The sequence below is a fragment of the Bos indicus x Bos taurus genome, chromosome 5 (genome assembly GCF_003369695.1).
Source record: "Bos indicus x Bos taurus breed Angus x Brahman F1 hybrid chromosome 5, Bos_hybrid_MaternalHap_v2.0, whole genome shotgun sequence".
NCBI classification, from domain to species: Eukaryota; Metazoa; Chordata; class Mammalia; order Artiodactyla; family Bovidae; genus Bos; species Bos indicus x Bos taurus.
The window spans coordinates 7,783,281-7,807,441 of record NC_040080.1 but is presented as its reverse complement, the minus strand read 5'-3'; the positions used below and the strand labels follow the sequence as shown (position 1 = coordinate 7,807,441).

The window sequence follows — 24,161 nt, the reverse complement described above, 5'->3', positions numbered from 1 at the left end:
CCACTGCAGGGGGTTCAGGTTCAATCCCAGGTCGGGGAACTAAGATCCGGCCTGAAAAGAGAAAGAAAAAACAAAATGTATTTTCTCACTTCTGGAGTCTAGAAGTCCAAGATCAAGATGTCAGCAGGTTTGGTTTCTGCTGAGACCTCGCTCCTTGACTGGCAGATGGCTACCCTGAACTCTTTTTACAATACCACGTGACCACATGTATGGTTCTTCTTCTGTGTGCTCAGTCATTCGGTCATGTCTGACTCCTTGAGACCCCATGGACTTTAGCTCACCAGGCTCCTCTGTCCATGGGATGTTCTAGGCAAGAATACTGGAGAGGGGTGCCATTTCCTTCTTTTCCCACACCAACAACAAATTCTCCAGCTCTTGAGATACCAGCTGCTGCTGCTACTACTGCTAAGTTGCTTCAGTCGTGTCCAACTCTGTGGGACCCCATAGACGGCAGCCCACCAGGCTCCCCCATTCCTGGGGTTCTCCAGGCAAGAACACTGGAGTGGGTTGCCATTTCCGTCTCCAATGCAGGAAAGTGAAAAGTGAAAGTGAAGTCGCTCAGTCGTGTCCGACTCTTAGAGACCCCATAGACTGCAGCCCACCAGGCTCCTCCATCCATGGGATTTTCCAAGCAAGAGTACTGGAGTGGGGTGCCATTGCCTTCTCTGAGATACCAGCTGGGTGCCCAACAATTCAATCAATTCTGACACAAACTGCCCAGAATAGGCACCAGACCGTACAGGTTAGGGCTCAGTCTCACAAGACTGTCCCCTATTTCAGATGCCAATCACCATTCTCAGACTTCTCATATGTGTGTGTGTGTATATATATATATATATATATTTTTTTTTTTTTTTTCCCCCCTTAATCTTTTGACTGCACCACACAGCATGTGGGATCTTAGTTCCCTGACCAGGGATCGAACCTGCATTGACAGTGCTGAGTCTCAACACTGGACAGCCAGGGAAGTCCCAGGCTTCCCACACTTCTGACAGAGGCTCTAAATTAGGGGTTTCCATGACCCTCTCTTCCAGTGCAACTATTTCTTAAGATGGCTCACTCAGGAAGGCCGTTTCCTGACTATTCTCCATTATAAAGGACACACCTGAGGAACAGGGGATGAAGAGACACACCGGGCAGGCAGGATATGGGGGAGGGGGTGAAGCCTCCCAGCACGTCGATGCATTCCCCAACCTGGAAGCTCCATGCTGCTGCTGCTGCTAAGTCGCTTCAGTCGTGTCCGACTCTGTGTGACCCCATAGATGGCAGCCCACCAGGCTTCCCCGTCCCTGAGATTATCCAGGCAAGAACACTGGAGTGGGTTGCCATTAGGGTTTACGAAGATTCCGTCATGGAGGAATGATCAATCCAATCAGGCTCCTCCCTTCTTCCCAGAAGTGAGTGGGTAAAGATGGAGTTGAAAGTTCCATCTCTCTAATCCCAAGGCTTCCTCCTTTGGTAAGGAGCTTCCATCTTGAAGCTATCCAGGGGACCCACCAAGAGTCACCTCATTAGCATAAACTCCAGTATGATTGAAAGGGGCTTATTATGAATAACAAGACGCTCCTCTCACCCCCATCGCTCAGAAAATTACTAGGATTTTAGGAAGTCTTTGCCATGAAGTAGGGCATGTGTGCTAAGTCACTTCAGTCACGTCCCAGTCTTTGTGACCCCATAGACTGTAGCCCTCCAGGCTCCTCTGTCCGTGGGATTCTCCAGGCAAGAATACTAGAGTGGGTTGCCATTTCCTCTTCCCGGGGATCTTCCGGACCCAGGGATCGAACACACATCTCCTATGTCTCCTGCATTGGCAGGCGGGTACTTTACCAGTAATGCCACATAGGAAGCCCATAAAATGGGGACGAAAGACCAAATGTATATTCTTATATCATAACATCACAACCACCTTCTCCCTATGTCCTCACATGGTCTGTTTTCTGTGTGGTCCAATCACTGCTATCTGTTCCTCTTCTTATTAAACACCAGTCTTGCCTGGAAAATTCCATGGAACAAGAATCCTGGTGGGCTACACAGTCCATGGGGTTGTAAAGAGTCAGATATGACTGAGCTCACTTTCATTTACATACACATAGTGGATTAAGGGCCTCATTGTAGCTTAAACGCCTCTTTAAACATCTTATCTTTAAATAAGCTACATTCTGAGGTACTGGGCATTGGGACTTCATGAATTTGTGGGTGGGACATAACTGACCTTTAACATCATCTTGCTCCAGAAATCTTCCCTTTCATTCACACACGATTCATTCAACAAACTTATACTGGACATATATAGAGATGGCACTAAAAGCCTGCCCAGGGGTAGAGAATGGTATTAGAGGGCCAAGAACTAAGCCTTGGGGAGTGCAGCATTTTTTTTTTTTTTTAATTTTTGGCTGCACCACGTAGCTTGCAAGATCTTAGTTCCCTGACTAGGGCTCCTGTGCCCCTGGCAGTGAAAGGATGGAGTCCTAACCACTGAACCACCATGGAATTCCACTCAGCATTTTAAAGACAGAGGAGGGCCCAGAAAAGGAAACTAAGGAGGAGTGAAGGCTGCCCTTTCTGGCATGTGGATCTTCTCATTCTCTCCTCTGGCTCTTTGGCCCTTCCTCACTTTGAGCCCTGCTCCTGCCTCTTGGGGGGCTTCCCAAGTGGCGCTAATGGTAAAGAAACCGCCTGTTAATGAAGGAGACATAAAGAGACACAGGTTGGATCCCTGGATCAGGAAGATCCCCTGGAGAAGGGCATGGCAACCCACTCCAGTATTCTTGCCTGGAGAATCCCATGGACAAACGAGTCTGGTGGGCTGCAGTCCATGGGGTCACAAAGAGTCAGACACCATTGAATGCACACGCACCTCTTCCCCTTGGAACTCCCCATCCCTCCAGGCATGAGAGAAGCCCTTCTGGTGTCATATTTCAGTTGGATGTCAGTGCAGCCCTCTTGCGCTTGGGTGTTTACCACTTTCCAAGAGGATGATGCCCAGATGGGGGTAGAAATGGGGGTTGCCCTGTACTCTTAACAGGGATATAACATCTTAGGTGTTCAGTTTAAACTCGCATCAGCAGAAGCTGTAGCTGTTTCGCCCCTCAGTTCCCAAAAGGCAAACTGATCTTCCCACCACAGAATTCATTTCTTCTAACTCCACACTGTCCAGTCCAATGAAAAACACAATTTCCGGGACTTCCCTTGTGGTCCAGTGGCTAAGACTTTGAGCGCCCAATGCAGCGGGCCCAGGTTCGAACCCTGATCAGGGAACTAGATCCCATGTGCCACAACTAAAGATTCCTGCATGCCACAACTAAGACCCGGAGCAGCCAAATAAATAAATATTTTAAACAAACAAACAAGCACAATTTCTTCTGATAGATAAGATTTTGCTCTGTTCCCTAAGAAATGATAAAAATTCCTTGGGCTTTTTGTCTCCCAAATGCATTTGCTTTCCTCCTGGGGATTTTTTCCATAAAAATGTTATATGGTAATGCCTCCACCTGAGGTACCAGGGAAGGATAGCACTTTCTGGCATAAGTCTTCTCTGATTCCCAAATTCCTCCTCTAATCTAGGAAAGGTTTGGTTCCTTCTGCCACACTGTTGAAACCAGAGAAAGGGTAGGAGTTGTGTTCTGATGCTTTCTCTTTGCCCTGCAAGGTACAACGCAAGGCCATTTACTGAGAGTGAAAGAGGAAGGCAAAGAAGTACATAGTTCAGCGGAAAAAAAAAAAAAAAAAAAAGATTAGCAAGAGTCTTGTGAAGACCAGGAGAGAGAGCTGACCAGAGATGCTGGGTAATGTTCTCAGCAATGTTAGAAGGCCCAGGGAGACGGGTGACCCTGAATTTTAAGCCAGACCAGCCTGCCCATACCACGTACGGCTGCCTGGGTACATCGCTGCCTCCTCTCCCTGTCTCCTCTTCCTGGTTAATAATGCTACTGTCCCCTACCTGGAAACCTCAGCCCCACAAGGAGTCAGCCACTCAACCACCAAGCTTATAGATTCAATTGCTTACATATTCCTCACACCCATCCCCTCTGCAATGTTCTTTCATTGTGTACAACAAATTCTTCATTGGACTCCTACTTCTCTCCTTTCCATTACTCCAGCCAGCTATTACAGTAACTTTTCAGATGCCTTCCAAATTCTCAGAAATTTGGTGATGTCATTCTTTTATTTAAAGCCCACCATGGGTTCCCTGTCACAACCCTATCATCCGTGGGCTTCGTTCTCAGAGCAGTGCAAACCACCGGAGGGCTTTGAGCGTGACATGATTCAATTCACATGTTGGAAACGTCACTCTGGCTTTTACGTGGAGAATGGCTTTGATGGGGCGGGGGTGGGGGGGCGGTGGCGGGAAGAGCAGCTGCAGGAAAGGCCAGTGAGGACATCTTCTGATGCAGGTGAAGTGCTGGCTGAGGCCACATTGCTGGTGGTGGGGATAGAGATACAGGGAGAGATTTCAGCCCGGTGGTCCAGTGGTTAGGACTCCACGCTTTCACTGCCATGAGCCCAGGTTCAGTCCCTGGTTGGGGAACTAGGATCCCATAAGCTTCACAATGCCACCAAAAAATAAATGAATAAAATAAACTATAAAATAAACATGGTGGCTCAGTGGTAAAGAATCTGCCTGCCAATGCAGGAGACTCTGGTTCAATCCCTGGGTCAGGAAGAACCCCTAGAGAAGGAAATGACAACCCACTCCAGTATTCTTGACTGGAGAATTCTATGGATAGTGGAGCTGGTGGGCTATGGTCCACGGGGTCCCAGAGAGTCAGACACGACTGAGCAACTAAGCACGCACTTTGGTCTAAGCATGCCAATAAACTGGGTACAGATTCTGTGGGAGAGGGGGCTGTTAAGAAAGACCCTTTACTTTTGGAGATTCCAAAGTCCTTGTCTGGAGAAGGAAATGGCAACCCACTCCAGTACTCTTGCCTAGAAAATCCCATGGACAGAGGAGCCTGGTAGGCTACAGTCCATGGGGTCATGAAGAGTCGGACATGAATGAATGACTTCACTTTCACTTTTCACTTTCATGCATTGGAGAAGGAAATGGCAACCCACTCCAGTGTTCTTGTCTGGAGAATCCCAGGGACGGGGGAGCCTGGTGCGCTGCCGTCTATGGGGTCGCACAGAGTTGGACACGACTGAAGCGACTTAGCAGCAGCAGCAAGTCCTTGTCTTCTGCAGCACTTCACTCTTCCCCCAAGACGTGACTCTCAGTCTTGCCATTGCTCCACAGTCACTGCCAGCTCCTTAAAGGATATGATTCTTTAAGGCCCATGACCCTCTTCCACTCCAATTTTATTAGCTCTCTCTGGGAAAGCTCAGTTACCCCTTAGCTTCAACTCTTAACTATAGGTGACATTTTCCAAGTCTGCCTCTCCATTCTTGTTTATCATGTTGCAATCAGTCTTTCTGTAGGTGCCTCATTGAACATGCCCAAAACAGAACCTATTCTTTGACCCTCAATCATGCCCCATTTTCTGTGCTCTTGATCTCAATGCTTTCACCATCTCTCCAAATATTCCTCATTATCTACTAGAACATCATTATTGTCTTTCTCTCCTTAATCCATATATGCTGAGCCAACAAATTCCATGGTCCTTAAATACATTTGTCATTCAGTGTTTCTAGCCATTTCCAAAGTCACAGGTTTATTTCCATTCTGCATTATCTCTTGCTTGAACTATCTTACCTCCATGAACCACTTTCTCTAGCTTTTCCCTCTGGGTTTCTGTTGCTTAAAATTAGCATTTCCCTGGGATTGCTCCTCATGTGGCTTGGTCAAAGTTCAGGTGACGTCATCAGGAACCAGTCTCATATCTCCTCCATGCTCTGCTTCCTCCACGATGACTCTTCCTAGGTTCCATTCCCCCTGTGCCACAGATACTCTGGTCTTTCTCATTCAAGTCAGGAAGTAAGACCTAAAATTGAGCCTCACTGGCTCTGATTGGCCAGATTTGCATCATGAACCCCGTCTTGAACCAATGATTGTGTTCAAGAGTATAGAATGTTTTTATTGACTTAAGACTAGCTCACATGCTTCATCCTTGGTAAGGGGCTGGAAGAAGTTTCATCCAGAGCATCATGGTTGAAAGTAGGGGAAGAATGGTTCCCTTAAGGCAAAACCAGGGTACCATTATCTCAAGAAGGCAGACTGGATGCAGATCATCATCTACTGCAAGTTTCCTCTTCCTATATCCCTTTTCTTAGTGAGCAGTACCATCCTTAACCATCTGAGGGAATCCTTGGCACATTCCCCACATCCAGTCAAATCCCACCAAATGCCAAGATTCTAATCAACTTTTCCTTTCTTTCCCCAATGACAGGTTGCAATAAACTGTCTTATATGTTCATAGTCACTCATTCCTTCCAACCCATAACATGGAGCTTCCCAGGTGGCTCAGACGGTAAAGAACCTGCCTGCAATGCGGGAGACCCATGTTCAATCCCTAGATCTAGAAAGATCCCCTGGAAAAGGGAATGGCTACTCACACTAGCATTCCTGCATAGAGAATTCCATGGACAAAGGAACCTGGTGGGCTACAGCCCATGGGGTCGCAAAGAGTTGGACGCAACTGAGAGACTAATACTTTTTTTTTTTTTTTCCACCCTTCACATATCTCCCTGGCCTACTGCTTTGGATCTTGCCACTTGATCTGCTTTGGCCACTGGGATGTGAGTGTAGGCAACCTTTATCACAACTAAGTAGAGCTTTAAACCCAATCGTGTGGCTTGTCTGGGGGGCTTTTGCGCCAACACTCCACTATGAGAACATGTCTCAGAAGGTGGCTGTTCCTTCATCCTGGGTTCCAGGAAGAAAAGATTTGTGCGGCTGCATTTAGAAGGGGCTTCCTAGGTGGCGCTAGTGGTAAAGAACTAGTCTGCCAAGGCAAGAGGCGTAAGAGATGTGGGTTCGATCCCTGGGTCAGGAAGATCCCCTGGAGGAGACAATGGCAGCCCACTCCAGTATTCTTGCCTGGAGAATCCCATGGACAGAGGAACCTGGAAGGCTGCAGTCCATAGCGTTGCAAAGAGTCAGACAAGACTGAAGCCACTTAGTATGCACACATCTAGAGGAAAGATAGCTAAACTACAACCTTCGTGTTTCTTGAGCAAAAAATAAAGTGTATGTGGCCACATGCCATGAGATTTTAAAGTATTTGTTACGTAGCGTAACTTAGAGAAAGCTGAGTATTACATACACCTGAGTTTGAGTCCTTATCATTTCTACCAGGATCACCGCCAGCATTCCCCACTCCCACCGCAGCATCCTCCCCACCATCCTCCTTGCTGGTCATCTGGCCTCCTCCTGCCCATTCTCCACATTGCAGACACAGAGATCTTTCTAAAAGGCATATCTAATCACACGACCTCCCTGCTTACCTCCAAAGCCTCATTTTTCAGATAAAATTCAATCTCCTGGGAATTCCTTGGCAGTCCAGTGGTGAGGATTCCAAGATTCCACTGCCTGGGGCACAGATTCGATCCCTGGTCAGGGACCTAAAATCCCGCTGGCTGAGCAGCGTGGTAAAAAATTTTAATTTAATTTTAAAATTCAATCTCCTTTAAGCACACCCCAGTTTTTCAGGAGCTTATCCAGATCTTCAAGCTTACGCCTTCCCCATACAGGCACCCATTCCCCCAGTCTCACTGAATCCCAGTGAGGTTACTGCATGCAGCCACTCTGCTGGCTCTGCCTACCACGTTCTGCTCCTCGTTCACCTAGGTGTTGCTTAGTTGTTCATCAAGGTCTACCTCTACCCATATCTTCTTTGCCTTTTTTTGGGAGGAGGGGCCATGACTCACGGCTTGCGGGATCTCAGTTCCCCGACCAGGGATTAAACCTGGGCCATGGCAGTGAAAGCACCAAAGCCTAACCGCCAGACCACCAGGAAACCCCCAGCCATACTTTCTATTATGGAAGCCCCAGCCCACAGTGGAATTAGGTCTCTTCTCCTTCCTCTGTGCTCCCATAGCACAGTGTGCCCAACTACTCCTCTTACAGCGCGAGGTTCCCTAATCTCACTCCTTCCTGGCCCCAAAGTCCCACAAGGTCAAGGACAGCGTCTGGTTTACCTCTGTGTTCCCTGGGCTTGGTGATCCCTGGCACAAAGTGTGTGGTGATACTTGGAAGATGACTCAATAAAAACACATGAATATACGTGTCGGATTTTCTACGACCTATTTCTCCAAATCAGTCAATCTTCTACATTGCTGCCAGAGCTGTCTTCCAATAAACAAGATTTGTTCATGTGACTTCCTTGCTAAAAAAATTATTCGGGCTTGTCTTTGCTCTTACTTAACTTGTCCCAGTCTAATTTCATCCACTGTTTTGACCTCAGGCTGTATCCTCATGATGCTCAAATTTTCAGCCCAGAACTTTCTCCAGTTATATATATAAAACTGCCTATTGTACTTAACCTACTCAGGTAGGGTCTCACAGGAACCTCAAATTGGAAGAATCAGATGAACATTTTCTTTCTCGAAACTTCTTCCTCTCTTGTGTTTTCTCTCAATAAGTAGCATCATCGACCACTGAATTGCCCAAACCTGACATCTGGGAGTCGCCCTTAAGAAATGGGTTAAGGGCATGAACTTGGCAGCCAGATAAATGACTTCAGATGCTGGTTCTGCTGCTTAGTACCTAGGTGGCTTCAAGCAAGTTCCTTAACCTTCTTTAAATCTGTACATTCTCATCGTGGTAGACATACCTTCCCGATCACTAAGACCACTGAATGACAGAGTCATGCTGGGCAGGTAATACCACGTGGAAAGTCCTTACCAAATAGTAGCTTTTATTATTATACTGATCTTCTCTCTCCTTCTCCCTGTCATCCAGCCACTAAGTCTGGTGATTCTATTTTCTCAATCTCTGGAATTTGACCCATCCTCACTAGCCTCACTGCCACCCTCTCGGTCTAACCACCTGTCTTCTGTCATCTGATGATGGCAGAAGCTTCCTAACCAGTCTTCTGGACCCCACTTTTGTCCCCTTTCAATCCTTTCCTCACACTTCGACTGTGGCTTTTTCTGAAAACCAGCTCAGTTCATGTCAACTTCCGGCTGGGCCAAACTTCTCTCAGTTCCTCAAATGGCCAGAGCTCTCTGTTCTCCCTCCACAAATGCTGTTTCCTCTTCCGGGCCTGTGGTCTCCAGCTCCACAGGCTGGCCCCCTTGTCCTTCTGCTCCTCATGTAAACATCAGGCTGCCCACCTACAAGGCTCTCTTAGATGACCCTGCTCTGTGTCAGTTTCCTCCAAAGTGCCTCAATGTCCTATATTATAGCACTCATCACGTCACCATAAGGATGGCTTTAGTGACTGTCACCCCTCACTAGACCAGGAACTCCAAAGGTAAAATCTCTGTTTTGTTCAGCACGGTATCGCTAGGATTTAGCACAGGCCTGGCCCATAATTGGATCTCAGTACATTTTAAAATTATTTGGACTTTCCTGGTGGTACAGTGGATAAGAATTTGCCTGCCAATACACGGGACACGAGTCTGATCCCTGGACCGGGAAGATTCCACATGGCACGGAAGAACTACAAATCCCATGGGCCACAGCTACTGAGCCTGCGCCCTAGGGCCTATGAGCTGCAACTACTGAGTCCACGTGCTGAAACTACTGAAGCCCGCGCGCCTAGAGCCTGTGCTCTGCCAAGAGAGGCCACTGCAATTAGAAGCCCAGGCACCGCGACTAGAGAGTAGCCCTGCTTGCCACAACTAGAGAAAGCCCATGCACAGCAACAGAGACCCAGCACAGCCAAAAAATAATAAATAAAATAAAACTGTTTAACTTACATTTAATAGGTGAAATGTACACCTAGTAGAAAACCCAAAAGGTGCAAAGGGAGGTACAGTAAAAAATAAATCTCTTTTCGCCCTGATTACCCAATCATCACTATATCTATTTTCTTAAGGGTCCTTCCAAGATAGTCTGTGCAAATCCAAGCATATATGTACATACTGCAGGTGCAGTAGCATATTATATACAGTATTCTACACCTGGCTATTTTTCCTTTTCTTTTGTTCTTTCTTGTCTTTCGGCTACACTGCGCCACTTTCAAGATCTTAGTTCCCAGACCAGATCTTAGTTCCTAACCACTGGACCATCAGGGAATTCCCTGTATTTTTTTCTTAACAATGTATCTTAAAAGATATTCATTTTCAGCCTGTATAACTTAAAAAATAATCTGCATGTTCCTTTGTAAAGATGTATCTTAAATTACTGAAGCAGTCCCCAGCCCATAGGTATTTGTTTTCCATCTGTGCTATTATAAACAAAGTTACCCTGAAGATCTTTGAATGTATCATTTCACAGATAACTGAATCCATACCTTTCTCAACCTTAAAATGTGGTGACGTCACTAGAAACCCATCATAAGTTGAAAATATTGTAAGTCAAAAGTGCCTTTAGGGCTTCCCTGGTGGCTCAGTGGTAAAGAATCTGCCTGCCAATGCAGGAGACATGGGTTTGATCCCTGATCTTGGAAGACCCCACATGCGGAGAAGTAACTAAGCCCATGGGCCACAACTGCTGAACCCACGTGCAGCAACGATGGAAGCCTGTGTGCCTAGAGCCCGTGCTCTGCAGCAAGAGAAGCCACTGCAACGAGAAGCCTGCACACTGCAACTACAGTGTGACCCCCCCAGGGCTGCAACTGCAGAAGGCCCAAATGCAGCAACAAAGACCCAGCACAGCCATAAATAAGATAAATACAATGAATACATCTTTATAAAAAATGCACTTAATACTCCTTAAAAGCACATCAAGCTTAGCCAAGCCAACCTTAAACATGCTCAGAACACTTACATTAGCCTTCAGCTGGGCAAAACTATGCAACACAAAGCCTATTTAATAATGAAGTGTTGACTACCTCATGTCATTTTTGGAATACTGTACTGAAAGTGAAAAACAGAATGACCGTCTGGGTTCAGAATGATTGTAGCCATATCGGTAGTTAACCCTGGTGACCACGTTTACCCTGGGAGCTGTGGCTGCTGCCCTGACCAATATCCTGAGAGAGTTTTCTCCCAAACACCGCTAGCCTGGGAAAGACCCAAATTCAAAGTCTGAAGTATGCTTTCTGCTAAATGAACTTTGCTTTCACACCGTCCCAAGGTTGAACCACCAGAAGCTGGGGACTGTCTGTGTGTCATGGGGTAAATTCCTAGAAGTGAAACGGCTGGAGTCAAACCACACCTGCATTTCACAGTGTGCTAGATGTGCCACACTAGTCTTCAAGTTCACTAGTTTACACATCTGTGTGTAACGGACTGCTATATATCCTTCACATGCTTGTCAGCACAATATTACCAGACTCCTTGATCTCTGGCTAAGCTGGTAATAGCAAAAACAATGCCGTCATAGTTTTGTCATCTCTTTTTATAACTGAGGGTGAGCATCCCATGTGCAAAGTTAAAAGACAAATGACATAGTGGGAAATTACAAACCATCAATCAGACAAAGACAAACGAACCGACAGAAAACTGAACGAAAACTTGAACTGGGGATTTCTCTGATGCTCCAGTGGTCAGGACGCCCACACTTCCACTCTAGGGCACGGGTTCGTTCCCTGCTTGGGGAACTAGATCCCATATTCTGTGCAGAACAGCAAAAAGAAAAAAAACAGTGTAAAAATAAACAAAACTTGAACTGGCACTTCATAAAAGAAGATATCCAAATGGGCATTAAGGGAAATATGAATTAAAATCACAGCAAGACTGCATTGTATACTCACCCGAGTAGCTCAAATTAAGAAGTCTGACAATACCAAATGTCCCCGATGATGTGGAGAATAGGAACTCTCACAGTCTTCTGGCAGGAGTGTAAACTGATAAACTGCTCAGAAAAGCTGAAGATATGAATGCTTTATATCCCAGAAATTCTACTCTTGGCATCTATGTTCCTTGAGAAAGTCTCGCCCATGTGTACCAGATAAGTTATATAAAGGAATTTCGGGGCAAAACTGTTTCTACTAGGAAAAAAAAATGTAAAACCTTAACTATCCATTCTAGTAAAGTGGAAAATAAATTGTTTACTCATTTTTATGATTTTTTATAAAGATATTTTAATGTTTAATAATTAAAAATAAAAATATATAATATTTTGGAAAAAATAAATCTCCACAACAATGGAAAACCATACAGTAACAGAATGAAGGAATCACGGCTTCATGCATCCACATAGCTGGGTTGCATAAAAATGCAAGCTAAATAAGTCACAAAAGAAGAACATGACTCACCTTATATAAAGGTCAAAAACAGGTGGAGCTACACTTCTGTACAGCGTCTGAGGATGCAAACACAGAAGGAAAAACTACATTAAAAAGATAAAGAAGGGCTTCCATGGTTGCTCGGTGGTAAAGAATCCACCTGCCAATACAGGAGACATGGGTTCAATCCCTGATCTGGGAAGATCCCATACGACACAAAGCAACGAAGCCCGTGCGCCACATCTACTGAGCCTGTGCTCCAGAGACCAAGTGCCACAACTACTGAGTCCTCCGGCTCCAGAGACCGTGCTTTGCAATAAGAGATGCCACTGCAGTGAGAAGCCCAAGCACCGTAACTAGAGAGTAGCCCCCACTCACCGCAAATCGAGAAAAGCCCTGCCGAGATGCTGGCTTTATTTTACTTTACTGTGTGGGTGATAGTTCTGCAAGTGTTGGCTACGTCTTTAAAATGTACGTATATGTTTCATACACTCCTCTGTGGGTATGATAAAAAAATAAAAGAAGTTCAGAATGACATGTGTATAATACCACTTAATTAAAAAGAAAAAAGTTTTTAAAATATAAAGAAATAGACATTTATTTCCTCATCTATGCACTGATCAGCTCTGGGAGCTTATGGAAGAAACTGGTAACAAAGATCATCATTGGAATGAGGCAATGGGTCACTGAGAGGCAGAAGCAGGAAGAAAAAGATACTTCTGGGGACTTCCCTGGTGGTCCAGTGGCTAAGACCCCATGGTCCCAATGCAGGGGGCCCAGGTTTGATCCCTGATCAGGGAACTAGAACCCACATGCCTGAACTAAGACTCAGTACAGCCAAATAAATAAATATTTTTTGAAAAAAAAGAAGAAAAGATACCTTTCACAGTGTTAAATCATGTTAACATACTACTCACTTAAAAATACACTTGCATTAAAGAAAACAAGTTCTGTTGGTATTTTCTTTCTTGATCTATTACTACATAACAAGTAGCAAATTTAGTGGCTTTAAACAATACATACCTTTATTATCTCACAGTTTAGGTGGGTCCATCCTAAAGGAGATCAGTCCTGAGTGTTCATTGGAAGGACTGATGCTGAAGCTGAAACTCCAATACTTTGGCCACCTGATGTGAAGAGCTGACTCATTTGAAAAGACCCTGATGCTGGGAAAGATTGAAGACAGGAGGAGAAGGGGACAACAGAGGATGAGATAGTTGGATGGCATCACTGACTCAATGGACATGAGTTTGAGTAGACTCTGGGCGTTGGTGATGGACAGGGAGGCCTGGCGTGCTGCAGTCTGTAGGGTCACAAAGAGTCGGACATGACTGAGCGACTGAACTGAACTGAATTTAGGTGGGTCAGGAGTGCAGGCATAGCTTAGCTGAGTCCTTGACTCAGGGTCTCCCAGGGCTGCACAAGGACTGGGCAGTATTTTCACTGGGAGGCTCACATGGGGAAGAATCTATTTCCAAGCTCATTCAGATGGTTGGCAGAATTCATTTCTCAGTAGCTATATGACTGAGGGCCCCAGGTTTTTGTCCCAATTCCTTGAGACCACTTTGCCAGGTGGGCTTCCCAGCAGGGCTGCTCTAAATGCAGTCATAGGTAACACAGCATGTTTTGGGAGTGTCCTCCCATTATCTTTGCTGTATTCTACTGGTTACAAGTGAGTCATACATTCTGCCCACACTTAAGGGGAGGGAGTTACACCAAGGCATGGACACCAACCAGGAGGTGGGAATTACTGGGAGTCACCTTAGCGCTTGTCAGCCACAACTGTTTATTATTTGGGAAGATTTTTTCCCCCAATATTTTTCTATTTTATTTTTTCCCTTTATCTATTTGCAAGAGACCTGTGGATAAGTTAACCCTTTGTTTGCCACATGAAGTGCCAATTCAAATCATTTCTGATAAATTAATAAATGACTTCATGAATCTTCTATTTAGCTGGTAAAGAATATGCCTGCAACATGGGAGACCCGGATTCCATCCCTGGGTTGGAACGATCCCCTGGAAAAGGGAAAGGCTATCCACTCCAGTATTCTGGCCTGCAGAATTCCATGTGGTCCCAAAGAAACGGAGAGGACTGAGCAACTTTCACTTTCACACACTGTTAGCTCCGGCAAGAGTGACTTCACTGGGCCTTTGTAGAGTCTGTTTCCCTTACCTGGAAAGCTGAACTGGGTCAAGGCACAGAATTTGATTAAAATCCAAGGACAGGTGAGAAGATTGATTTGGGCCTGACTTGAAGTTTCTCTGACTTTGATTTATGTCAAGATGAACCAAAGAAATAGTGCCAAGAGGAACTTCCCTGGTGGTCCAGTGGCTAAGACTCTGTGCTCCAAAAGCAGGGGGCCTGGGTTCAATCCCTGGGCAGGGAATAAGATCCCCCATGCTGCAGCTAAAGATCCCTTATGTCACAACTAAGACCCAGCACAGCCATAAATAAATACATTTTAAAAAAGAAAAAGAAATAGTGCAAAGACAGTGTGTGCTGTGCCAGTTCTGGGCACTCTTCCCTTACCTGTGCCTGGACTACAGAGCCAAAAAGGAGTTGTTCAACTCTTTCACATAGGCCTCTTCCTTTTTAAACCACAAAAGCAAGGATAACACTCTGAATCATTCCAGATTCAGCTCCTAGGCTGTCTCCTAGAGGGACCTCACAACTTCCAGGCCAAGGTGGTCATACCATCAACCAGTTAGCCTTCACTGCAGAGAATTGTAATAGATCTATTATTAATATATTCACATTTCTAATTCTTTCACTCCATAGCAAGACCCTCCAAGGCAAGGATGGAATTTGCTTTTCATCTGTATGTCCAGCTGTCCACTGGAGATCTCCATACAGGTATCCCGCAAGCAGATCACCCTGTCCAAAGCTGAATTCACTTGATGCACCCTGCCCACTAAGTGTCTAGATAGCACCCAAGCCTCTTTCGTTGCATCTTTTTTCAAAATTTTTATTTATTTATTTTTGGATGTGCTGGGTCTTCGTTGCTGCTCAAGGGTTTTCTCTAGTTGCAGCAAGTGGAGGCTACTCTTCATGGTGGTGCCCAGGTTTCTCATGCAGTGATGTCTCTTGTTGCAGAGTATAGGCTCTAGGTGCTCGGGCTTCAATAGTTGCAGCACAAAGGCTCAGTAGTTGCAACTTGCTGGCTTTATGGTGCACGGGCTTCGGTAGTTGTGGCTCCCTAGCTCTACAGCTCAGGCTTAATAGTTGTGGTGCATGGGCTTAGTTCCTCCATGGCATGTGGAATCTCCCCAGACCAAGGATCGAACCCGTGTCCCCTGCATTGGCGGACAGATTCTTATCCACTGTACCACCAGGGAAGTCCTCATTGCATTTTGCATGTAGGTTGTAGTTTTCTGTTAACAAAACTATCTCTCCCATTAGATAGTGGGAAACTGGGGGCAGAAACCATATGAATTTTATTTATCTTTGTATCCCTGGAGCCCAGCCCAGACCTCCAGTGTAGGAGCTATTGAATAAATGGCCACTAAACTGAACTGGGTGTCTATATCTTCAGGCCCAGGTACCATACGGGTACCTGGGAAATGCTCAGGACATGTTTGTTCCATTAGATTCGAGGAAAGATGCTTCTCCGAGTCCTCTGCCCGCCCTCCTTCTCTAGCAGGCTTGGATTAATACTGAGAGCCAATAGTTTGTCACATAGCAACAATAGTAAAGAATGAGCTACTGCTGCAGAGAGCAGAAGCTTGCCTGCCGCAGAGAGCAGAGCTATTTTGAGATCCTTTAGGTAAAGTCACAGTCTGATAGGCCCACGCGTTGTGGCAAGTTACCCTCAGCTTAGGGGTACAAGGCACTGAAAACATCTTATTTGCATATCTGTCTCTTTTGCCATCCTTTGGAGCACCCTTTTAGAATATGAAGTACCACATTTTAGGTCATGGTTTTTCTTATTGTTCAGTCAATCAGCTTTTCACCTGCAATAATACTAACATATTTTAATATTCCACTGAATTACTGTACAGATGTGCTAATTTAGAGATCAAATGGCCACAAAACCCAAACAAAAAAGCAGGACTTAGGTCTCAGCCCAAACTTCTCGGCATGACACATGGGCCCTTTGTGGCCTGGCCAGGCCTACTTTTTCGGGATCTTCTCCTCCCTGGCTGTTCTCATTAGCATATGCTCCAGCCTTGGTGAGCAACCTCGAGGCACCAATGTGACAAGTGCTTTCGCTCATGAATTATCCATCTTTGTTTGCCTTGAGAGAGCCTCTATTGCTCTGTCCAGGAACTATTTACCTCCATGAGTTTCTTTCCAAATAGACGGTGTGCCCAGTGGACAGGAATAGTGGTTTTTCCCTTGTTGAAATCTACAGTATCCAGCAAAGTGCTGGGCACAGAGAAGAGGACCAGCAAAGGTTGGTTCAGGTATAAAGAATACAAGTTCTTCAGGTACCTTTCAGGCTCTGCTAGTCCACTTCAGTCCTGGTGGTGGGACACCATGCCTAATGACATGGACAATTATTACACATTCTATGGTTGTTTTTGTGGCCTTGGCAGTCTGTGTTCTTATTTTATAGAAAAGACATTGTGACTGTATGTTTACGTATACAACTGTCTTCTTCCTTTATTCATTCATTCATTCAACAAACACGCATTGGCTCTGAATTCTGTGGCAGTTCCTAGAAGCGGTGCTTCCCGCCCCAAAGGTTCAGTGGTAAGAAGCCTGTATGTGGGGTTGGAAGACCTACGGTCAAGCAAGCCTTGCCTTTGCCTCAGTTTGGGGTCCTGAACAGGACATTTCACTTGCCTTAGAGTCCTAGGTTCCTAGATCATCAGTGAATACAAACACTTATTCTCCTTCTGTTGTAATTGTAAATAATTTGGGTCAAGATATTCAAGATGCCAGGAGAGAGGAAGATAGACTGGCATCTTGATGGACAGGAAAAAAGAAACAAAAAAAGACCAAGTCCTTTTCAGGGCCAGAAAGTCCTCCTTGCTGCATTAGAACAGATGAGGGTGGGAAGGGAGACCTGCCCACCCAGACCAGATTCACAAGTCAATGATATCCATTCATTTGTTCAAGAAATTTGAGTTGAGTTCTTGCTTTCCCTTGTAGCTCAGTTGGTAAAAAATGTGCCGGCAATGCAGGAGACCCAGGTTCGATTTCTGGATCAGGAAGATCCCCTGGAGAAGGAAATGGCAACTCACTCCAGTATTCTGGCCTGGAGAATCCCATGGACAGAGGACCCTGGCAGGCTACAGTCCCTGGGGCTGCAAGAGTCGGACACGGCTTAGCGACTAAACCACCACTTGAGTTAGGAGCTGGGGAGAGAGAAATGGACCATATGGTCACCCTTCTCACTGTCACAGGGAAAGACCAACAAGGACTGTAACAGCATGTAATGTGGGGCAATTCAGAAGTATAGGATACTGGCCATGGAGGCCCTGGGAGGAGTCAGGGACTGGGGAGGACTTTAGTGGAAACGGGAGTGTAAGCTGAGATCTGAAGGGTGAATTGGCAATTCGGTGGGGAAAAGGGCTGAGGGTGGTGAGTGTTTCAGACAGAAATAACATTTGTATGACTGTCCCAGGCACAGAGAAACCATGGCTCAAACAGAACAGAAATAATTCCACTTGGCTGCAAGGAGGGAAGTTGAAAGGAATAAGACAGGTGGGCAAGAGCCATTTCCTGAACATGAAACTTTGCCCTCACGATAAAGAGGAACTATTGAAGGCTTTTGAAAAAACACTTTTGGGCTCTGATGTCATACACCACAGAAATTCATATTGCAGAATGAAAGCTCTCACTCTGACACTGGTAACAGTTCAGTGCATATTCACTCCCATTATTATCATTAATAACATTCGTAAACATAGAGCCATTCTTTACCTGCTGTCTTATCATTTTTTCCCTGTCCTTAGTAATATGGATATCTTTCTATGGTAGTACATATCTATCTACTAGTTTTTAAATGACCACATAATATCCCATTATTGTAAGGCTGTTTGATTGCTTTGTATTGTGGTAAAAAAAAAAAAAAATGTATATTCCCTGGTAGCTCAGTTGGTAAAGAATCTGCCTGCAGTGCAGGAGACCCAGTTTGATTCCTGGGTCGGAAAAATCTGCTGGAGAAGGGAGAGGCTACCCACTCCAGTATTCTTGGGCTTCACTTGTGGCTCAGCTGGTAAAGAATCCATCTGCAATGTGGGAGACCTGGGTTTGATCCCTGGGTTGGGAAGATCACCTGGAGAAGGGAAAGGCTATCCACTCCAGTATTCTGGCTTGGAGAATTCTATGGACTGTATAGCCCATGGGGTTGCAAAGAGCTGGACTCGACTGAGTGAATTTCACTTTTACTTTCCCCATCCCTCCTCCCCCCAGCCCCTGGCAATCTCCATTTTGCTTTCTGTCTTTATGCATTTGACTGCTCCAGGTACTTTATATAAGTGGAAACATATCCACAGCATTTTGTTTTGCTTTTTAAAACATTCACATAGAGATAGGCAATTGATTTGTTTCCCCCTTTTGGGTGAGGGATATTCTCATCTCTGTGTACTTGTATAATACATCCTAGAGGTACTGGAATTTTCAAAGTCTGTAAACATTTGGTATGAATCTAAACATTTATACCATGCTCTATCCCCACTAACAGTGTATGAAAGCCACGATTCTCCATATCCTTGCCAATTGTTGTTGTTATTTAGTTGTTAACTTGTGTTCGACTCTGTGACCCCGTGGACTGTAGCCCACCAGGCTCCTCTGTCCATGAAATTTCCCAGACAAGAATATAGAGTGGGTTGCCAGTTCCTCCTCCAGAGGAGCCTCCTGACCCAGGGATCAAACCTGCATGTTCTGTGTCTCTTGCATTGCAGGCAGATTCTTTACGTCTGAGACAGGGAAGCCCATCCTTGCCAAAATCGGCTATCACAAAAAAAATTTTTTTAAGAACAGATCTTATTAAATGAGTAATATAAAAAATGTGTTCTTGCAAATGTGGACAACATTTTACATATAGTATATCAATCGATAATTCCTTGTAATGGGTGTACAGTCACTTTCACCTCCCCGTGAGTGTTCACATTTGCAGGAGCAACCCAAGTTCGTGAACTGTTTTTCCCTTGATGACAAGTGCTTTGGAAAAAACTTTGTTGAGGCCACACCTGTAAGAGTTCGCTTTAATTTTTGTGAATAGGTGATACTTGCACGTGGTTCAACATCCTCAATTTGGAAGATAATTCAGGAAGTAGTATTCATAGGGCTTGATGACTTGGTGTGAGGAAGAAGGAACAGGGAAGAAGACTATGTGGATTCATGGATGGTGCCCAGATATCCATCCACAGATAGAGGGATCGTGGGGTTATTCGTAGGAATAAGAAACACAGAACACAAGGTATAGATCCTGGGGAAAGGGGGCAGGGGTGAACTAAGCTACAGTGCCAGGGGGTCACAGGGGTAGTATCTCAACCAGAGGCAACTGATGGATACACCCTGCGCTAACATCTATCTCCTCCTATTCTTGTGCCCATTATCTATGTGTGTTTGTGCTCACTCATGTCCAACTCTGCAACCCCATGGACCGTAGCTCACCAGGCTCCTCTGTCCATGGAATTCTCCAGGCAAGAATACTGGAGTGGGTTGCCATTTCCTCCTCAAGGAGATCTTCCCAACCCAGGGATTGAACCCTTGTCTCCTGCATCTCCCGCATTGACAGGTGGACTCTTTACCACTGAGCCACCTGGGAATCCCCAATATCTAGATGTCTCTTTTGGCAATCAGGGCATCTGGAAAGCTGAATTAGTGATCAGAGGGTTTCAAGGTGAACTGAGAATGTCTTAAAAGGCGTTGGATGACCCTGTGAGACACTTCCTTCTGACGACGGAGAAGTGAGTGTCGTAGCTCAGGAGCGCTAGCCAGGCCTGAGGTGCAGGCCTAATCACCTTACATGCAGTGATCTCATTTGCATTCTCCCAGCAACTCTCTGAATTAGGTAAGATCTCTTCCCTTTTAGAAGGAATGACCAGAAACTAAGGTGTACTGAGTACTTGCTGTATTCCAGGCACTGTGATAAACACCATTCATAAATTATCATGTTTCGTCTGTGAAACAGTAAAGTAAGTCTAATCAAGAAGTCCACTTTACCAACGAGGAACCAAGTCACACAGCTGCCAAGTGACAGAGTCAGGATTTAAACCCCATCCTGACTGACTTCTTACCTGCCTGTCTCTACTGCCTAGCGTGTGTCCCCCACTCTCCCACCACCCAGCTACCAGCAGGCAATTTCTTCTTTATGAATGTACTCTTCATTTACACATGGCACTCCACATTTGATTAGATTTTCATTTGATTAGGCTAGATATAATCCAAGCTGAAGATTCAATTCCTTGTTTTTGGAAACATGTGAAGTTTTCACCCTGATCGCATTTTGTGTGATAAAATTCCTTCAGTCACTCGCAACATGGCTGACTTCAGTGTCAGATTCTGGGTGAAGACCCAGAGGAGTCAATTGCCTGGAGAGAAGGGCGTCGAATCAGAATTCCCGGTTTACAGCAGAGCCTTCCCTTTGCCAGGTCCATGGCCCCTGACTACTCTCTGCAGAATTTTCCCCTGAGATGTTTCACAGGATCTTCTCTAATAGGTATTCCGTGGTATTTGGGGCTAGGTGGGCCAGGGACGTTTGAATGCTGTTTAGCCTCAAGCTGCACCATCTGCAAACAAGGCAAATCTTTCCCCAGAAGTCATGAACTCTTCAAAAAAAATCAGATGAGAAACCTTTCAGGAGGAAATGATGGGCAAAATTTCCAGGTGTTGTGCATATTTTTTCCCTCTGTCCTCTTTACTTTGAACGTGGATATAAACTACTAAAGAGAACTGAATTATTCCTGAAGGCCAGTTCTGACTGTAGCCCAACAAGGTGAATCCATCCTATAACAACTTTAAGGTAAGTTGGTACTGCCCTTTTCAATTTGCCTGCCTTTCTACTGCTGCTGCTGCTAAGTCGCTTCAGTCGTGTCCGACTCTGTGCGACCCCATAGACGCCAGCCCACCAGGTTCCCCCGTCCCTGGGATTCTCTAGGCAAGAACACTGGAGTGGGTTGCCATTTCCTTCTCCAATGCATGAAAGTGAAAAGTGAAAGTGAAGTCACTCAGTCGTGTCCGACTCTTAGAGACCCCATGGACTGCAGCCCACCAGGCTCCTCCATCCATGGGATTTTCCAGGCAAGAGTACTGGAGTGGGGTGCCATTGCCTTCTCCACCCTTTCTACTGCAGTTTGGGGTAAATAAGGCCTGAAGTCACAGGACGGAATTCATCCCTGTTGGCAACCTGAATTGCTTTATTAAGATTTTCACTTCTAGGTTCTTATTTATTCTCCTAGTTATTCATTTAAAAGGCAATAAACAACATCTACCGAGTCTGATGCTGGGAGGGATTGGGGGCAGGAGGAGAAGGGGATGACAGAGGATGAGATGGCTGGATGGCATCACTGACTCAATGGACATGAGTCTGAGTGAACTCCCGGAGTTGGTGATGGACAGGGAGGCCTGGCGTGCTGCGATTCATGGGGTTGCAAAGAGTCGGACAAGACTGAGCGACTGAACTGAACTGAACAAAAATCAAAGTAGACAGTAAGGAAACATCAACTAAGAAGCATGAGATCTGAAACATGTTTAAAAGCTTTTAACTATCTCCATAGAAACTGGTTTAGGGGTTTCTTTGGGGAGACCTTGCCATCAATTTACCCAAGGCCAAACACAGAGAAATCCTGTAACATGTAGGTACGAATGCTGGTGAGGCCTTCCTCTGCAAAACTGATGTCATAAACACATTTTATTTATATTCAAGCATTTTCCTCCATCATTTCCCCCATAATTACATTATCTTTAAAGCACTGCCTAAACATGGCCTTTTTTTTTTTTTTAAGCTGTTTTATCGAGAGCGAATTAAAAGAAACACCCTAAAATGTCATCAGGTCCTGGATGCGTTCAGAAAAATAATTCAACGCTCCTTTGGTGAGAGTGCCGCCTGGTAGGGGCATGTGCACACGTGGTGGGCAAGAAAAGAGTTTAGTAGATCTGGTCTTAAAAAATCTTCCCACTGCTGTGATTTTTGTTTCCTGATTATCAAAATAAAGTATGTTCATTGTCAAAAAAACCTAACATTAAAAGAAAAAGGAAACAACTCGTAGTTGGTGTGATTTTTGGATGGGAGCCCTGGGAAAGCGACGGAGAGGAACGCACGATCTGTGGCCTGGAATACTGGGCGGCAGGGTACCCCTGCCTAATAAATTAACAGGGCTGGGAAGACTGGCTTCCCAAGGGCCCCGGGCGCAGTGCCATCCCCAAGAAGCTCCTCTTCGGCCACCTGTGTGGCGACTTGTCGCCTTCCCTGAGTAGCTGCGCGGCCCCGTCACCCCGCCACCCAGTTCCCACCGATCTCCTACGCAAAGACCCAACCCAAGCACCTTCCCCCGTAAATGTCCACCGACTGAAAATAGATCCCAAGCCCGCCCCTGACCCCCCCCCCCCCTCCGCAATCCTCCCCTTTAAAGGGAGCCACCGGGTGACGCCGGGGGAGTTTGCGGAAGCGCCAACCGCGTTGGGGCCTTGGGCGGATCCCGTGATTGACCCGGCCCCGCCCCCCGGCTCCTCTTCCCCCATTGTGTGAGCGGCTCGGGCCCAGGCCCCGCCCCCTGCCACCTCCCTCCGGAGGCCCAACCCCTCCCCTTTTTTTCACCCCCCCCCCTTGGCTCATTTCCGGCCGCCGCTGCTACCGCTAGCCTGTAAGGAGGATTCGGCAGAGGGAAGAAACAACAGCCGCCATCTTGTTTGTGTGCTAGGCTTGGGGGGGAGAGAGGGCGAGAGGGAGCGGGCGAGAGTGGGCAAGCGGGACGCCGGGCTGAGTGCGAACTGCGGGAGCGAGAGTGCGGAGGGGAGCTGGGCCGGAGAGAGGCGGCAGGGGGCCGAGACAGTGGCAGGGGGCCCGGGGCGCACGGGCTGAGGCGACCCCCAGCCCCCTCCCGCCCGCACACACCCCCACCGCGGCCCCGGAGCCGGGCCGGCGTCGACGCCTAAGGGGGGACCATTACATAACCCCGCGCCCCGCGGCGCCTTCGCCCGCCGTCGAGGGCGGCCCCGAGCGGAGCCCCGGGGGGCGGGCGCTCCAGGCACCTGGCCGCCGAGGGTGGGGGCCGAAGCGGCGGCCGTATTTATTTTCCGCGGGAGGGGAGGGCGAAGGAGGAGAGAGCGCGGCGCGAGAGGAAGCCGCCTGCGCCGCTCGCCAGAAGCGGGGCCTCCTCGGTGGGCTCGGCGTCGGCGCGGGCAGGCGGCGCTGCTCAGCCCGGCCCCCCTCGGCCCTCTGGGCCGCCGAGCTCCGCGCCCGGCGTCCTCGCCGCGCCTCCGCTGCGCGATGTGAAGCGGCGGCGCCAGCCTGGCTCTCAGCTCGGGCGAGCTCTCTGCGGCCATTAGGGGCCGGTGCGGCGGTGGCGGCGCGGAGCGCGGCGGCAGCAGGAGGAGGAGGGTTCGGAGGGTGGGGGCTCAGGTCCGGGAGGGGGCACCGGGAGGAGGTGAGTGTCTCTTGTCGCCTCCTCCTCTCCCCGCTTTTCGCCCCCGCCTCCTTGTGGCGATGAGAAGGAGGAGGACAGCGCCGAGGAGGAAGAAGCTGATGGCGGCGGCGGAGCTCCGAGAGACCTCGGCTGGGCAGGGGCCGGCCGTGGCGGGCCGGGGACTGCGCCTCTAGAGTCGCGAGTTCTCCGGGATTCGCCGCAGCGGACGCGCTCGGCGCATTTGTGTGCCTGTGCCCTCCTCCGGGCCCAGGCCCGGCCCCTCGCACTTGCCCCTACCTTTTCTCTCGAGTCCACATCCCTCTTCAGCCACCGCGATCCGGCGGAGAGAAAAAGGAACTTCCCCCCACCCCCTTCGGGGGCCGGCGGAGCCCCCTAAGCCCACCCCCGGGATCCGGGCGGGGACCC

General features: G+C 47.2%; 1 long non-coding RNA gene across 5 annotated transcripts; it reads right to left on the bottom strand.

Annotated features, from left to right (window-relative positions):
- Window positions 1-10: 10 nt before the first annotated feature.
- LOC113892183 lies at window positions 11-24,119 on the bottom strand. 5 transcript variants are annotated; one of them, XR_003510988.1, is made up of 3 exons: window positions 24,033-24,119; window positions 11,481-12,292; window positions 11-51 (listed from the first exon to the last, which is right to left on the bottom strand). It is a non-coding gene; the product is annotated as an uncharacterized LOC113892183 (long non-coding RNA). The 5 variants fall into 5 exon arrangements; XR_003510986.1 differs by lacking the exon at window positions 11-51 and adding an exon at window positions 7,301-7,515; XR_003510985.1 differs by lacking the exons at window positions 11-51; window positions 24,033-24,119 and adding exons at window positions 12,594-12,711; window positions 13,239-13,279 and having other exon boundaries at window positions 11,369-12,292.
- Between the last annotated feature and the right edge of the window lie 42 nt (window positions 24,120-24,161).